An 18,672-nucleotide genomic window follows, 5' to 3' on the forward strand; every position below is an offset into this window, starting at 1 on the left:
ATGGTATTTCATTGTGGTTTTGGTTTGCATTTCTCTGATGGCCAGTGATGATGAGCATTTTTTCATGTGTCTGTTGGCTGCATAAATGTCTTCTTGAGAAGTGTCTGTTCATATCCTTTGCCCACTTTTTGATGGGGTTGTTTGATTTTTTTCTTATAAATTTGTTTAAGTTCTTTGTAGAGCCTGGAAATGAGCCTTTTGTCAGATAGATTGCAAAAATTTTCTCCCATTCTGTAGGTTGCCTATTCACTCTGATGGTAGTTTCTTTCACTGCGCAGAAACTCTTTGGTTTAATTAGATCCCATCTGTCTATTTTGGCTTTTGTTAACATTGCTTTTGGTGTTTTAGTCATGTAGTCCTTGCCCATGCCTATGTCCTGAATGGTATTACCTAGGTTTTCCTCTAGGGTTTTTATGGTTTTAGGTCTAACATTTAAGTTTTAATCCATCTTGAATTAATTTTTATATAAGGTGTAAGGAAGGGATCCAGTTTCAGCTTTCTACATGTGGCTAGTCAGTTTTCCCAACACCATTTATTAAATAGGGAATCCTTCCCCCATTGCTTGTTTTTGTCAGGTTTGTCAAAGATCAGATGGCTGTAGATGTATGGTATTATTTCTGAGGCCTCTGTTCTGTTCCATTGGTCTATCTCTCTGTTTTGGTACCAGTACCATGCTGTTTTGGTTACTGTAGCCTTGTAGTATAGTTTGAAGTCAGGTAGCGTGATGCCTCCAACTTTGTTCTTTTGGCTTAGGATTGTCTTGGCAATGTGGGCTCTTTTCTGGTTCCATGTGAACCTAAAAGCAATTTTTTCCAATTATGTGAAGGAAGTCATTGGTAGCTTAATGGGAACGGCATTGAATCTATAAATTACCTTGGGCAGTATGGTCATTTTAGCAATATTGGTTCTCCCTATCCATGAGCATGGAATGTTCTTCCATTTGTTTGTATCCTCTTTTATTTAATTGAGTAGCAGTTTGTAATGCTCCTTGAAGAGGTCCTTCACATCCCTTGTAAGTTGGATTCCTAGGTATTTTATTCTCTTTGTAGCAATTATGAATGGCAGTTCACTCATGATTTGGCTCTCTGTTTGTCTGTTAGTGGTGTATAGGAATGCTTGTGATTTTTGCACACTGATTTTGTATCCTGAGACTTTGCTGAAGCTGCTTATCAAGCTTAAGGAGATTTTGGGCTGAGACGATGGGGTTTTCTAAACATACACTCATGTCATCTGCAAACAGGGACAATTTGACTTCCTGTTTTGCTAAGTGAATACCTTTATTTCTTTCTCCTGCCTGATTACCCTGGCCAGAACTTCCAACACTATGTTGAATAGGAGTGGTGAGAGAGGGCATCCCTGTCTTGTGCCAGTTTTCAAAGGGAATGCTTCCAATTTTTGCCCATTCAGTATGATATTGGTTGTGAGTTTGTCATAAATAGCTCTTATTATTTTGAGATACGTCCCATCAATACCTAGTTTATTGAGAGTTTTTAGCATGAAGGCTGTTGAATTTTGTCAAAGGCCTTTTCTGCATCTATTGAGATAATCATGTGGTCGTTGTCTTTGGTTCTGTTTATATGATGGATTATATTTATTGATTTGCATATGTTGAACCAGCCTTGCATCCCAGGGATGAAGCCAACTTGATTGTGGTGGATAAGCTTTTTGATGTGCTGCTAGATTCAGTTTGCCAGTATTTTATTGAGGATTTTTGCATCTATGTTCATCAGGGATATCGGTCTAAAATTCTCTTTTTTGTTGTGTCTCTGCCAGGCTTTGGTATCAGGATGATGCTGGGCTCATAAAATGAGTTAGCACTCCCCCTTTCTTAAAGCACTCAGCTCACTTGGCATCTGGGCCATCACTGTGTTCAGAACCCTAAAATGGTGTCCCATCTCACTCTGAATAAAAGCCAAAGCCTTAGAATGGCTTAAAAGGCTTTCTTTGATTTCTTTTCTAGGAATTCTCTTCCTCTAGATAACCACAGAACTCATTCCCTCAATTCTATTAGCTCAAATATTACCTTATCGGTCTGTGGGTCTTTCCCTAATGTCCCATATAAAATAACCACCTCCCACTTTGGGAGGCTGAGGTGGGTGGATCACGAGGTGAAGAGCTCAGGACCATCCTGGCCAACATGGTGAAACCCCATCTCTACTAAAAATACAAAAATTAGCTGGGCATGGTGGTGCACGCCTGTAGTCCCAGCTACTCGGGAGGCTAAGGCAGGAGAATCACTTGAACCTGGGAGACGGAGGTTGCAGTGAGCCAAGATCACACTACTGCACGCCAGCCTGGCAACAGAGCAAGACTCCATCTGAGAAATAAATAAATAAATAAATAAATTAACTGCCTCCCTAGGCTCCCTCCTATGTCCCTTACCAGGAGCTTCATATTATAATCTATGTTATATAATCACAGGTTTACTTATTTTATGTAAGCTAGGTTTGTTCACCGCTATATCGGCAGCACCTATAATGGTATCTGTCATATAGTAGGAAGTCAAGTATTTATGGAGAGATCTAGGGAAGGAATCCTAAGTCCTGGAAACTGAACAGAGACTGGGCACATAACCAGGCTTCAATGTTTGCTTCAGAGAAGGAGAAGTTCTCAGAATACAAGTGGACAGTGCTAGGGACATTCTGTACATCCTATTTATATTAGGCTGGAAAGACCGCTCCCTGTCCAAGGATGAGGCAGGACAAAGTCCACACAGTATCTCTGAAAAGATTCTACAATACCATAGAAACTTTTGAGTAATATCTGTTTGGTGCCCTAAACAGAGGTGTATGAAAATACAATCTCTATGAAGATGAAAAAAATTCAAAAACGAATAGGCTAAAATGAACACAGAAAAGAACATGAAGCCACTGGAATAAGAAAAAAATACAACGGCACACAAAATGCCATACCAGAATTAAAGTACTCCTTTGAAGCAGTAAAGACCATAATTAGTACTGCAGAAAATCAATTGTGATGTGGATAGATAACCTGAGTAGCTCTTTTAAAATGCATAAAGGTGAAAAAAATACATAAACAAGATTAAAAGAAATTTCCCAGATGGCTTACGCCTGCAATTCCTTTGCTTAGCGCCTGCTTAGCGCTTTGGGAGGTCGAGATGGGTGGATCACCTGAGGTTGGGACTTCAAGATCTGCCTGACCAACATGGAGTAACCCCGGCTCTACCAAAAATATGAAATTAGCCAGGCATGGTGGCGCATGCCTGTAATCCCAGCTACTCAGGAGGCTGAGGCAGGAGAATTGCTTGAATTCAGGAGGAAGAGGTTGCGGTGAGCTGAGATCACACCATTGCACACCAGACTGGGCAACGAGCGAAATACCATCTCAAAAAAAAAAAAAAAAAGAGAGAGAAGAAATTTCGCAATATATTAATGTCAGCATCTTCAGTGATTTTCCTGTTGTTATATATTTTTTCTATACTAAACTTTTAATAATATACCTATAAATCACAATAATCAAAGAGAAAAATGGGAAGTAAAAACTTTATATACCTTAAACTGTTTATTTATGGTTTCTATTTTGTGACAGGAAAACTATTTCCTAGCCCACTGTTCTCCTTACAGCCCAGCAATGTTACTCCTCCCCACAGCATTCAACTACCTAAAAACTCATTTTACTGCAAATTACTGAAGGATCTGGCTTTTTCAATACGACTAGATCTAAGGAAGGTCCCAAAACTTCGGGTAAAATTAGGAGCACTGAGAAACAAGCATGAAGCTGAGGACACTGTTTTCTTCATATTTCTCTACCTCTAACAGTGATGGACACAATCATTTTGTTAAAATGCCTGTTAGGATGGAGAGTGCCAATTTGCACTTACAAATACACATTTTGAGTATGGGATAACAAAATGTTCTTAGGCTACTGAACCTATGTGTACGTTAGAGTTCTGACGGGAAATCGGCCTATAATCCCATAGCCCAATGCAGTGGACTTAGCTGCTTCAGGAACACTTCCAAGACTGCAGTTAACGGTTTTTAAACTTCAATTAGCTTTGCTGCCAGGTAGCGCTATTTGTTGCCCTCCTTTCTCAAATTTGCAAGCTCGTTTTTTCTTAAATTCTCCATTAGATGATTCATGAATGTGTTTTATTTCCTCAATGGAAATGTAGATGCTGCACAGCTGTTAAGACTTGAAATCACCAGGTGGTACTTGGAAGCAGGAACTAAAATGATGTTGCCAGGGTAACCACACATTCTTCCAGCTATGGGAAGAGCTGCCATGTTTTCCATGCTCTAGGGAATATATGTTATTTTAAAAATTGGCTTAGTGTGTATGAATATCTACTATTTAAAAAGAATACCCATTTCTTCACAAACCAGTGAAATGCTTTTTGATTACTCATATGCCTGAAAAAACATTGTATTTTATCTTTTCAGGGCATCAGGCCTCATCTTTCTTTGCCGAAAGAATTTTAAAAATCCAATAATAACTAATATTTTATGCTACCCATAATATACTGGTACATCTCATTTTATACCTTACATAGATTCACTTCAAATATGCAATCAGAGCTTACCATTTAAAGAAGTACCACTGTGAATTCTGTAAGGAAATGCATTTACAGAATGTATTCATCAGTTATGAAAATCCTTACTGCCATTCAGAGTAAAATCTGAGAGGTAGAGGTGAATCATCTGAGATTCCCAAAGTTCCACTGGAGTTGACAAACCTATAGGGTGGTTTGAGACCATGCAGACAAGAAAGCAGCAGTCCCACAACACCCAAAACAAAGCAAAAAAGAAGCCAATGACACAGATAGTCTTATATCTTTCCGTCCTTCCTCCCTTCTTCCTTACTTCCCTCCTTTCTTCCTTCTCTCCTTGCTATCATCCTTTCTCCCTTCCTTCCATCCTTTCTTCCTTCTTTTAACATCTATTTACTGAGCTCTTACTTGGCACTAGGAACTGTGGCAGGTACTGGGAGATTTTCTGTAGGGATTAGACCCAGCAGTAGAGGTAGGTGCAGGTCTTCAATTGTACTAGATTATGTTAAATTGTTTTCCAAAGTGGTGATGCCAGTGAAATTATCCCATGAGCAGTGGATAAAATTTATTTGCTCTACATCCTCACCAATACTTGATCTCCGGCGAATGTAAAATCCTACTTTCTGGTGGTTTTAATTTTATGTTTCCCTGATCACTATGTTCATATGGCTATTGGCCATTCAGGTTTTCTTTTCTGTCCACTGCCTGTTTGTATCTTTTACCTATTTTTCTATTGGGTTGTCTTTTTCCCATTGATTTATAGGGGTTCTTTATACACACTGTGTATAAAACTTCTTATGTTTAAATATCTTTCTCACTCACTTTTCACTTGTTTAGGTATTATTTAACATCAGAAATTTCTAATTTTAACATAGTCAAGTTTACCTATCTTTTTCTTTAATGTTTATTTTTGTACGTTGTTTAAGAAATTCTTAGGTATCCAAAGGTGATAAAATATTTCCTTTTAGATGTTTAAAAATTGTACTTTTCACATTTAGGTCTTCAACCTACATGTGATTAATTTTTGTACATGGCATGATATAGGGATATAATTTTACTTTTTCCCATATGGATAACTAGTTGTACCAGAATCCATTACTGAATCATCAAACTCTTCTTCTATATTACCTCTTATACATAACAAGTTTCCACCTGTGTGTGGGTCTGTTTCCTAACTGTCCTTTCAGTCCCATCAGCATATATGTCTACGCCTTTGCCATCACTGTCCTACCTTGATTACTATGGCTTCATAGTAAGTCTTGAGATCTATTAATGTAAATATCTGCACCTTAGTCTTCTTCAAAATTATCTTAACTATTTTTGGCCCTTTATTCTTTGTATAGAGTTTAGAATAGGCATGTTGAACTGCTACTGTCACCATGGGTCTTTTATACTCCAGATTATGTATAAAATCTGTAGTATACACCATACTACTATCAACACGGGTCTTTTATATGACAGATTATGCAGCTGGATTTTTACATACAAAGGTTAATCAGAAAATATACAAGCTGTTACTTGGGGGCTCTGTTAATTGGCTACAAAGTTGCATACACAAATAAATTCTAAAAATGCATGAACTTTGAGCACATTTTATGCATTAAGCATTGTGCAGGGTACCTTGCATATATTAATTTAGATGGTCCTTCCAGTGATGTTGTAAGGTAGATAATATAATCCCAAATTTGCAGGTGAAGACATTGAAGATCAGAGAAGTTATGTGGAATGCCGAAGGAAGGTGTAGTAACCAGCAGTAAATGCTAAGGTGAAAATTCAATTCTAGATCTTTTCAGATTCCAAAGTCCTTGCTCCTTCTATAATACCACTTCAGACTATGCCAAAATCTTCTAGTTTAAAACAGGAAACATAATGTGACTGCTATTTTTATTGCATTTAGGTACTCTGCATTTACGGATACCTATTTACAAACTGTCTTTTGCCCATATGGTGAACAATTCAGTCATTTATTTGAAAGGCATTAAATGCCTATACTATACTAGGCACTGGGTATTCTTAAAAGCAGCTCAAAATTGACCTGAATGTCAACACACTCTGAAAAAAAGTTAGAAAAGGTGAAAATGTCAAATACGCTAGGGTTCAAGGTTCTCTGATTACTTCGAAAAGCTGCAGATGCACTACCATTAATTTTGCTCGAGGGCTTGTTAATTTGGGTGTGTATGTGTATGTGTGTATGTGTATGAGTGTGGTCAGAGCTAAAAACCCAAATAATTTTAAATCATTTCAAATAATTATCTAAATAAGTTAGGACAAATTCACAGGTAGCTACTAATTTAGGTATTTCCCAATTTAGGCCATATCACATGTACTACACTGAGACAGTCATGTGGGAAAGGCTACCCCCGCAAAACCCCTATGGGCCCGCGCACTGGGGTGGAGCCACAGAAGTCTGCAGGAAGGAGCCTGGCCCCTCCTCTTCCTGGGTGAAACCTGGGATTCAATCTGCAAGGCAAGAAGCTCAGGGGCAAGAAGCATACTGTCTCACTTTGCTAAGAGTCTCCCTTTCCCCTTGTTTTCCTTTTCACCCAATAAAACCCTGCCTTAGTCACCCTTTAAATTGTCTGTGAGCCTAAATTTTCATGGCCCTGTGACAAAAACCCCATCTTTAGCTGAACTAAGAAAAAGTCCCACAACAACACTACATATAATTAAGTGAGGAAAGGATGTCTTATAATTTCAGGACTGGTTAATCACATGGAAATTGTGAGGACACATCTTTTTAAATCAATAAAAGGTAAAAAGTCTGGTTGTCTTCCTATATTCTTTGGGTAGCACAGTACTTGGATCTCTGAGCTTTAGTTTCCTAGTTTGCAGAAAAGGAGAAAATTATAATGTCCATCTCAAAAGATCATGGTATTAAACGTGTAATGCATTTGAAAAAGTACTTTATAAACTATAATGTATTAAGTGCATGTTACTTACTGTCAGATAAAAATTTAATAATCGAAACAACTGTTTCTAGAGCATATGTGTGAGCTAAAAAGCAGTTTGTACTCATTTCAGAATGGAAAAGACTCAGGGCGGGGAAATGAAAATTAAAGATTTCTAAACAAAAAGAAATAAGAACAAAACAACACAAGTTACTTCAAGTTTTCTTAAGAATCAGAATAAATATATTTGAGACAATAAAACTTCTCAGCGCCTTTTTACAGGTGGCATTCTCCTTGTAAGGGACAGTAGAGTTATTACCTGATCAGCATCTTCCAAAGTTCCGGACCACTGAAACCGTAATAGAAGAATGTTGGGAGCTAATGTCAAAGAATCAAGACTTTTTGCTATGCTTGATTTAAGTCCAAACTTTAATGTGATTTTAAGCTATTGCATATCCAATGAGGAATTTAACTGTGATAATACTGAAAAGAAATATTGGATAAGAAACAAGACAGGCCAAAATCCACAAATCTCCTGGGGCCACTCCTGACATGATTCTATGTCAATAGACTGGTTTTTAGCCAGAGGCTTTTCCGAGCATTCTATTTTTCAGTTACAGCTTGCAAACCATTGGAAATAAAATGCATCATCTTAAATTGCAAGAGCGTGCAGAAAAAAAGTAGCAACAGCATTACAGAAATATGATTTATAGCTAAAAGAGTGTGATATTCTGATGCCTTTCTCCTTGCTTTTAAAGACTCCTATAAGGTTCAGCAGGACCTTAACCCTAAATTAAGTGGCTTCATAAAACCTCTGATAGAAAACAGTCTTGGACTGTCAGCAGGATGTTTGTGGATAATCTTAAGTAATAATTAACAATCAACCACTGGATTCAATGACAAAAAATACTGAACCATCTCTTCCCCCGATCCAGCTATTGAAGTAGACTATGACTGAACAATAAAATAAACATATTTCCTGAGCTGAAGCACAGAAAGTAAAATTCAAAAATCTGTCTTCATGGCTACCACATTCAATGTGCCATTTGTGTACTGCACTGTGTCCTGTGGGGAGGGGATGGTTAGGGCTGAAATCCAGACTGTACTCCACTTTTCAGGCCCTGCACCCTGGGATGGGACTGTGTCAGCCAGAAGGAAGAGAGGTCTTCTAAGAAAAAGGCTCCATGAGTCTGAAATGCTACAACAGCACAAGACTAATTGTCACAGAACCGTTGTATGGACTAGCAGGCCCAGCCTGACTGGCTCAATAGTGACTCTCTAAATGACTTATGGAAAATCACAACTTTTTCATTTCCTGCAAAGAAAGCCCTTCACATTGTTAAACTACAAATGTTTGTCAATCCACACAAAGACTACAGTCCATCTCCTGCTGATGGGTAACACTAAGGGTCTTTCTCTCAAAATAGAAATAATAGAAACAATTGTTAGAGAGCAAGGTCTTGGCCTTTCTTTAATCAATGGCATTCACTCTGCCACACTTTCCTCACCTCCAGGTTTAGCCACAGCTGGATGGAAGCTCTAGAAAACTTTTCACAAGAGAGGATTAATCCCAAAGATCATTTTCCTTTTAAATTTAATTAGTTGTTTGCTGCTTCAGCCATCACTTGATGTTAGCCTCTCTGACATGACAAAAACAAAATTTGAGATTTGTTTGTTTGTTTAAGCTAACACTTGCATAGTACTTAACATATGGCAGGCATGGTTCCAAGTGCTTCCTTTATAAGTTCAGACTTAACTAAATCTTCATGAGTTATTATTCATCTTTCACATTCCTGAAATTAAAGCACACAGCTAGTAAAAAGCAGAAGCAGAAATGAAACCAAACAGTCTGGATCCAGAGTCCATCATACCCAGACTGCTTTGCTGTAGGTACTGCCCTACAGCAAAACAGGTACCTCTGAAGAGTATGTCTGCCAATATTCCCATTTAGTGTATAATGCCCTAGGTTACACCCTTTGGCAAATAAATGGTGTTGTCCTTGATGCCAGATATCATACCTAAATTTTTAAAAATTTACTTTAGAGCAAAATAAAATCAAAAGAGGATACTATGATGCAATATTCTCAACTCAAGTAAGACCAGCTAAGAAGGTTTCCATTGTATTCAGCAGAAATCATAATTTCTGCAGACAAATTTAAAATATTTCAGAGCAAAATGAAATGTTCACCTTTAGCTCTCCACCTTCTAGGGCCAAGTGATGCAAAAATTTCATATTCCTAACAATAATATGAATTATCAGGGAAAACATCATCTTTTCTCTTTAACTCTTTTTTGTAAATTTAGGTTACAAAGCAAAAAATTTCAAATCTTGTTTTTTTAAACAAGGGAGGGAGCCTTTTAAGCAGGACTTACTCATGAAATTTATCCTTCAGACTAACAATGACTATCACTGCAGCTTCATCAGTAAGATGAAACTAGAATACTACTTCTTACATATATATTTTCCTAATGTTTCTAAATGAAATTTCCAGGACAAAGGAACCTAATGATCATTAAACTAGTACTTCAAATGAACTTATAATCATTGTCAAAGGCAAGTCTGTGTGATAATATATATATGTGTCTATCAATATGTATGTTTCATATGGTATCAATATGTATGTTTATCAATATGGTATTGATAGGGTATCCTCTAACTTGAAAGGTAGGGTATCCTACCCTATTGGTAGGGTATCCTCTAACTTGAAACATACTGCAAATTATAGTCAACTTAGAATTAACTTTATGAAGGATAACTAGTTAATTAACTAACTCTGGCTTCCCCAAAATTCTGAAAGTAGATTTTAGGCTAATGGGTAAAAATCGTAAGTACTAGGTACTTGCTGAGAGCACATCTGGAATCACTTTATCTTGAAACTGTTGTATAATGAGGTGCTAACATAGCCAACTACAGCTTGCCCCCCACTGAAATGTGTGTGTGTGTCCTGGACTTAACCCTCTTCCAGTAGCGAGCTCAAATTCCAGAACAGTTTGTCCAAGGATCATGTTGGCAGGAATGTGCTTGTCTTGGAAACCTGTGAACCAAAGTATGTTCATCCTTAAGAAAGGCACATCCTGCAGATAACGGGGACTGGCCAATCAGTGTTTTCACGTCACAAAACTGTGGGTTCTCATTTGCTTATCCTCTTTCCAATACCCAGCCCATATTCAGCACTGCTTGTGAAACAAAAGGCAATAAGCAAGAAGTTGTAACAAATCCTAACAGCAAACAGACCAAGCCTGAGGGAGTTGCAATCTGGGAAGCAGAGGGTTAATATTTCACAATGGCATTGATGAAGCCTGTGAATTTACCACAGATTTTATGGTTGTCAATTCACAAACTTTCTGGTGAAACGGACTTCTATAATAACAGTAATTAGACTGACTAATTTCCATGACAGGACATGAGTAGAATAAAGAGGCAGAAGATCTGGGTTCTACCTCCAATCCAGCCACTAACCAGCAATTCAACCAGCGATAAGTCATTTTCCTGTCTGGCCTCAGATGCATTCATCTATAAAAGAAAAAGAATTGTCAGATAATCTCTAAAATCCTTTCCAGTTTACATATATTTTATGACAAAGTTTTTAACCTAACCTCAAATATGTGTGTGTATGCACACACACACACACAGAGAGAGAGAGAGAGACAGAGAAATGAATCCAAACAATCTATTGAAGATTAAACCAGGCATGAAAATCCAGATGCTGCTGTATACTTTACAGACGATTCTTTAGTTATCATTTCTTCCTCATATGAGAGTGCGGGGGGCTCACTGAGACAGGTCTTGAGTTCCCATCACTTGTACCTTTTAGTCTCTCTCATTTCCTCTCTTCCTAACCGCTGTCACACCAAAGGAGGTACAGTATAGTGCATAAGTTTGCAAAACTATAAAGTGATACCATTCTTTGATTCTTCATTCTTCGATGCCATTCTCAACCTTTTGTACTTTGAGAAACATAGCTATTTTCACTTTTAAATGTTATTTATATCAGCATATTGTGAGTTGGTTATTACTTTTAAATACATTGACATCCAACACTTTTTAAGACTGCAAGGGGGTCCTGAGACCAGAAAGTTTGAGAATTGCTAGTGTAGTAGTTAAGAGGACAAACTCCAGATCCAGCTGCCTGAGTTAAAATGTCACTTCTATCACTGAAGAGTGGTGTGACATTGAGCACAGTTGCTTAGTCACACAGTTGTTCTGTGCCTCAGTTGGGGATAATAACGATAATAGTACTGACCCCATAGGGTCATCATAAGGCTTAAATGAACTGATATACGTACCATGCTTAGAACTGTTGTGAGCCATCATTCTCTTTGGCGCTCTTCACCTACCTCCATTCCCCTGTGGTTTGCTTGGTTTGGTTTGATTTGGTCTGGTCTTACTACTGCTGCGTCTCCGTTTGACTGGCAAAATGTGACCAGTACTGCTTCACCAGGGGCTAAAGGCATAGCTGCCTAGGCTCCTTCATAACCACAGCCACACATTCCCACTCCTGCACTGCAGCACCCAGCTGTACTTTGAATTTGCCCTTCACAGAGGCTCCATCAGCAAAAGACAACTGGAAAATCAAAGCAACAATGCTAAGTTTTTAAAAACACGCTATGTCAGATGAATTAGAATGTAAAGTAGAAACTTTAGCCTTCGGAATAAATCAATGAGAGGATGGAAGCAGAGAGCAAATGCAAGCAATTACATTCATTCCTTAAAGGAAAAGGTAGTATTTGCCCAAGCTCCCTCCAATTTGAACTATGTTTTCACAGCCTTCCATCTCCTTTTTAAAATCTCTCTTCGACATCCCAGAACAGCCTCCTCCCACCTGGCCAAGAACCCTCAGGCCATCAACTTGCTTAAAAAAATATGACGGCCCAGATTCTGATCACGTGCACATGACTGATGGCCAGTTGATCTTCCCAGGAAGTATTGAAGTTTTATGAGCATTTATGATCATAATCCCTTGCATTTATATTAGTTTTCTTTCTAACCTATATTTTCACATAAATTTTTCTTTAATTCTTGGCACTCATCATGCTGTTATTCCTATTTAACAGTTTAAAAAACTGAGGCTCAGAGAAGCTAGCAAACTTGCCCTAAGTCCCAAAACTTTGAATCAACAGAACTGAAACTGGAGTATAAATGAAATGGGAAAGTTTTTAACGACTGAAGGACTGGGGGAAATGCACACAGCAGGCATGCTGGTGGGAGGCGGAACTAAGCTATTTTTGTCAGGGGGTTACTTAAGCAAATCTGCTCTGCTGTGGAAATAACCTCAACTAATTCCCCCAGAGTTTTACACAGGCTCTTTATTGCCTCTACAGCATTCTCTAAGACTTATTTTTATTTTTTTATATACTAATTCGTTTATACAATGGATACCCTGGCGGTACTGTTCTTAGGAGGATTTTAAAGAAGGTACACCCAGTATGTTTTATATTTAACCTACGGCTGCTTCTCAATAGGGTGTTTGTAAGTTGAGAACTGTCTGTATTGCATGTGTGATGTCATTAAATATATATTTGGTCTGTCCAAAACTATCTGGCATTTGTCCTTTACCAACATTACTGAGTATTTTAGTTTCTCAATCATGCGAGCTTAAAAAGCACAGCCAAATCTAAGGAATCTTGTGTAGTGACTCAAGTTGATTTCAGTACGTTTAAACAAAAAAACTAAGACTCACAAAGGATCAACTGGAATGATTTAAAGGAATGCAAAAAGGAATCCTTTTGAACCATTCATTCTCCTGAATATGTTTAAATATGCATTAATTTAGGTATGACTGCTAAGGAAACATGTTTATCATATATGAAATATTTTGTCATTAAAAGTAACGGCAAAAACCTCAATTACTTTTGCACCAACCTAATAAAAGACACCTGGAATATGAGTGTAATGTTCTTTGTATGTAAGAATGCTAATGCTATCTAAAATACCTTCTTTTACCTGTGTTTTTTCCTTTGGTAACTTATCAGCCCTGTCCAACAATACTTTCTACAATAATGGAACTATCTATGTCAGTGCTATCCATTTTTGAATGAATACAATTAATTTTATTTTTAAGTAGTCACATGGGGCTACTGAGCAATTAAAATGCCCTATTGAAGAACTTAATTATTAATTTTATTAAGTTTAATTCATTCAAATAGACATGTGGCTAGTGGTTGTGTATTGGACAGAGCAGTTATAAGGTCTCCTTCAGCCAAAAAAAATCCTGATTTTATCATTCTATCATTGTGAAGCCAGAATTAAGGCTGTAGTTATTAAACCTCTGATTATTAATTGGATGCTGAAATACAGTTAGCTAACTGGACACACAATTTTAAAGAGGTTATTTTTGTTCTTAATAAACATCAAAAAACTATTATGTGCAAAATAGCATGTGGGTCAGTGGGATATATACAGACCAAGATTGAACAGACAGTTCCTGACGGGTACATTGCTCTCCCAGTTTCTGCTAAGTCCCAATTCAGTACACCCTAACAAGACATGACTGATCAATTGTGTAAGCTCATGCTTTTAACAAGTATTGCTTAGCTCAATAACTCCCATAACTCTAGGACAAACAACTGTCCTGAGCCCTGGGGACACGCTGTTGTACTAGGTTGAGCCCGACAGGATGTCTGCTCTTCGAGGCACCTACTCTCCTGGGAAGCACAGCCAGGTGAACAGGCCACGAGAATACAGCGTGGTCAGTACCACTACAGGGGCAGACCTTGGGGGCCACACAAACACACAAAAGGGGCTTCTAACCCAGTCTTGGCTGGATGGGGAAGGTTTCAAGTGCAGAAAAGAAGGTTCCAGAAGGAAAAAACCAGTAGTATCTTGTTATCAAATCTATCCATTATCTAGCTTTCTTTGGGAAATTTCCTTTTCATTTGGCATTATGTCATCGTCCTTTCAAGGGTATTCACTTCTTGAGTACATTTCAATCGATATATATCGAAGACTAAAAAGCCTCATCGTCATTCTCCTGGAGGATTCACCATTGGCTCAGGGTTAAAGGTGTATGAAGACAAATCTTTCTCCTGAGAAAAAAATAAGTTCTTAGGTCAAATATTTCAATAATCTACCATGTAAGAAAAATGTAACACTGCCTTGGAATGCATGATTTCTTCATAAGACTTCCTTTTTAAAATTGTGTGTGGCTTTCTACCCAAACTAACTTTAAACATCCCTCCATAATAAAATTCAGGAAGGCCACTTTAATAAAATAGGGGGAAAATCCCACCAAAATGTAAACTTAAAATTTCAATACAATTAAATTTATTAATAAAGAATTTATACTGCATAGTGAACAAAGCATTGGATTTACCTGACAGTTTGGGGTCAAATTCTCCTCTTAGAGAACGAATGGCCTTGGGCAAGTTATCTAACTTCTCCAAGGATCAGTTTCCTCATTTGTAAAAGGTGAATAATGGGGTAAGAATAGCCCGTACCTCCTCACAGTTGATGACAGAAATGACTATGCACATATTTATAAAGACCTTAGTGTGCACCCTAAGCCTTATATGAAGATTACTATTCTTACTAATTACAATAATTCTAATTGCAGAAATCTATGAGAAAACAATACACACAGTCCTGGCCAGAAGAAGTTAAAACAAATGTAAAAAACAAGGGACATCCAGAAACTTCAGCAGCTCCCTTCTGTCCTATGCCTCAAGGTACCAGAGAGAGAAAAAGACCCCCAAGAGAGGCTGTGAGGAAACCTGAACTGCAAACCCACCAGGCTGTCTTCCCCGGAAAAGCAGTTGGTAAAGAAAGATCTTAAGTCTATTTCAGGCCAGTATGTTTTTTTCATTTGCTTCCAAGACTCTGATGGAATGACTTGAGAGGAAAAGTTCACAATTACTAGAAAGAACCTAAAAGGACACGAGAGATGAAACGGTTGCAGTATTTTTGAAATAAATGTTTCCTTGCAAGACCAGAGTCATGGGCGGGGTGTCTGTGTAATGTCTACTCAACACAGCCGAAGAGTAAGAGGAAATCTTGGTATGCCGACTTCTAAGTCTTAATGGGGAACCATACGGAACCAACAGCATGCCAAATCCCACGCTCACCGAAGCTTCAAGGATTTTCTCGTGGGTCTGAGGGTTTAATGTGATAGCTTCTGAAGCCTTCAGGACTTCCCGGGCACAGATAATGGGCCGCGACTGCACCCCCACGTCCCTCCCTGGGGCGCAGGCTTTCCACAGCTACAGTTCTCCACGTCAGCAGCCACGTACACAAGCGCTGGCAGCTGCCAACAGGGCGTGCCCGCTTCCCACCCTGCACTCTCCCAGGCAGGGCATCCCTGCACCGCCCGGCGCGTTAGTGAAAACTCCGCGGGGCCTCGAGGTGGCCCAGGATTAGCCCTGACGCTGTAGGGCTCTCCAGGTTTTCCACCACGCAGGCGAGCGTGGCTGGCGCGAACCCGCCAGCCTCCCAGCCTGCCCAGGCTGGACTGGAGGGGGCATTACTGGGCCTCCGACCCGACCCCCACACACCCGGGAGGCGGGCCCCAGGTACCAGCCGGCGCCTCCGCACCTCCTCATCCCCTCTGCTTCCCCTCCTCCCTCTTCCCGAACCCTTCCTCCCTCCTCCTCCTCTTCCTCCTCCCCAACCCCTGCTCCCCCGCTCAACTCCAAGTCCGCGCGCGGGCTGGGAAGGGGGCGCCTAGTGAATCACCGTCACGTGGGTCGCAGGCGCGCAGAGGCGGGCTGCGCCTGGGCGGCCCTGGCGTTCGGAGCATTAGTGGAAAATTTCCGGAGATCTACTGGGGCTGCGCGCCGCAGGCCCTGCCCGCCGCCTCCCCGCTCCTTCGTCTCCCCACCTCCTTTTCCCCCTCCCTCTCCCTTCTCCTTTTCCTTCTTCCCTCCGTTTTCCGGCCACAGCCGGGCCCCGACATTGCGGAGGTTCCTTTCTCTCCCGGAAGCGGCCCTGCGCACGCCCCGCGCGCTGCAGCGCACCAGGCTGGCGCCGCCAGAGCCGTTTGCCCTGGGGCCGCCAGCCCTGGCTTCCTTCGCGCCGCTCCAAGCCGCCACGCGGCCTTGCCCCTGACCTTGCGTGTAGCCGACTGGTATCCTGAGAGGCCAGGAGCGGCGCCTGGCGTCTCCGCCTTCGCCTCTGGGGCGCCGCCCCCCAGCCCCGCCACCTCCGCATTGAGTGAGACCCCCCACACCTCCGGGGGGAATGTGAAACAAAGGGAGAAGACGGTGACGATGGGCTTCTTCTCACTTAGAATTACTGCACCGCGGTTTTAACAAAGCACATGCACGGCCAATTGTGTTTTACCCACTCCCACTTAACCACTGAGAAAATAAACAAGCTATTTTCCCTATGCCATAACATTCTCCACTTCGTTTTCCCAACCACGAACAAAATGTATTCCTGAGACAGCAACTTTGAGGGTTTCGTTGACCTCATCCCTGTAGAAGTGACAAATCGTTACACAACAAAATTGTTTCACTCAAAGGGGGTTGTTGTGTACGTGGTTCACCTCAAGAAAACACACATTTAACTGTTTAAGCAACTGTTTAGCCCTGGACTGTCGCCCGGGTTAATGTCGCTGAATAGGGTGGGGGTTGAAAAGTGGCATTAGCACCACGTGTCCCAAGACGAAGTGACATGGAACCGGAGGCAGGTGCCTTAATCAGTCACAAAGTGCCAAAGATGTCAGCCAAAACAGTTGGAGTTTTATCAAGTAAAGTCTCAGAAGCAAGCCCATATATTAAATGCTTCCCATCTAAGAACCAGAATTGCAGGTATGTTAATTTTAATAAATCCTTATTTAAGTATCTTAGCCCTGGGCAAAGAAAGATCCGGAAACTGACTGAAGGCCAGGAATGTAGGTCCATCGCGGCCTATGAGTGCTTTGGGTAGAACACATACATTCAGTCACTGTCATTTCTCTAGACAAGAAGAGCTCTAACAAGTATAAAAATAAAGGTTTATTTTAATGATCCTATTTTGGAAAATTGTAAGGATCTGAAATTTTTAATTTTTTTTTTTTTTTTTTTTTGAGACGGAGTCTCGCTCTGTCGCCCAGGCTGGAGTGCAGTGGCCAGATCTCAGCTCACTGCAAGCTCCACCTCCTGGGTTTACGCCATTCTCCTGCCTCAGCCTCCCAAGTAGCTGGGACTACAGACGCCCGCCACCACGCCCGGCTAGTTTTTTGTATTTTTTAGTAGAGACGGGGTTTCACCGTGTTAGCCAGGATGGTCTCGATCTCCTGACCTCATGATCCGCCCGTCTCGGCCTCCCAAAGTGCTGGGATTACAGGCTTGAGCCACCGCGCCTGGCCGAAATTTTTAATTTTTTAAAACAATGGAGCACTTCAATAAAACTTCTATTTTCTTTACTAAGAATATACAGTTTGTTTTCTAGCTTAATTGTTGATTGTTTCTGTAACCTTACCACATTCTGAATAACCTTAAGCATATATATGAGAATCACATCTGTGATTTTGCTTTAACATTTCACTTTCCAAGACACTTATTGGTAATTAACAGGTGTCATTCTACCTAGCCAAAGAACCATTGTCAATAAATCCTTCATCTCTCTGCCACTGTTTTCTTTCACATTCATTGGCATATACTACACCTAGCAAAACAGAACATTCCAGGGTCAAATGAAAAGGCCAACAGGTAAGTATCACAAGAAGGTCATTAGTCAAGCCATTCTTTCCCCTCTTTTATTTGGGAAGGAGATGACAGAAACAGAGTTCTGATACTAGGTCCCTGGAAAGTTCTTCAGTCTTGACAGAATTGAGTATGTCTGTACTAAAGTATCTGTAAAACTATCTAAATATTTTTAAATTTGTTGTTGTTGTTGTTTTGAGACAGAGTTTTGCTTTTGAGACAGAGTTTTGCTTTTGTCGCACAGGCTGTGGTCTCGGCTCACTGCAACCTCCGCCTTCCCGGTTCAAGCCATTCTCCTGCCTTGGCCTCCAGAGTAGCTGGGATTACAAGCGCCTGACACCACACCCAGCTAATTTTTGTATTTTTACTAGAGATGGGGTTTCACCATGTTGGCCAGGCTGATCTCAAACTCTTGACCTCAGGTAATCCACCCGTCTCGACCTCCCAAAGTGCTGGGATTACAGGCATAAGCGACCGCGCCCGGTCATATTTCGAAATTTTTTTAAGATTGAGTTTCTCTGGGCTCTTAATTTTCTTTTTCTTGCTGAAAACTGAGGTATGCATTTACAAAATATTGATGCTTGGAAATATATGGATTTACAATATAATATGTCTTTTAGGCATTACTATGTTATCCAGTCCTGGCCAGTGGGATCT

General features: G+C 40.2%; 1 long non-coding RNA gene across 1 annotated transcript in view; it reads right to left on the reverse strand.

The window, feature by feature from the left end:
* LOC105507547 overlaps positions 1-15,942 on the reverse strand; it is a 188,278-nt gene extending 172,336 nt beyond the window's left edge. The window contains exons 1-2 of the long non-coding RNA XR_001001119.1: positions 15,905-15,942; positions 11,734-11,960 (exon numbers count right to left, since the gene is read on the reverse strand). This is a non-coding gene — a long non-coding RNA (uncharacterized LOC105507547). The remainder of the gene's footprint in view (positions 1-11,733; positions 11,961-15,904) is intronic.
* Between the last annotated feature and the right edge of the window lie 2,730 nt (positions 15,943-18,672).

This window comes from Colobus angolensis, unplaced genomic scaffold (genome assembly GCF_000951035.1).
Source record: "Colobus angolensis palliatus isolate OR3802 unplaced genomic scaffold, Cang.pa_1.0 Scaffold150, whole genome shotgun sequence".
Classification (NCBI taxonomy): domain Eukaryota; kingdom Metazoa; phylum Chordata; class Mammalia; order Primates; family Cercopithecidae; genus Colobus; species Colobus angolensis.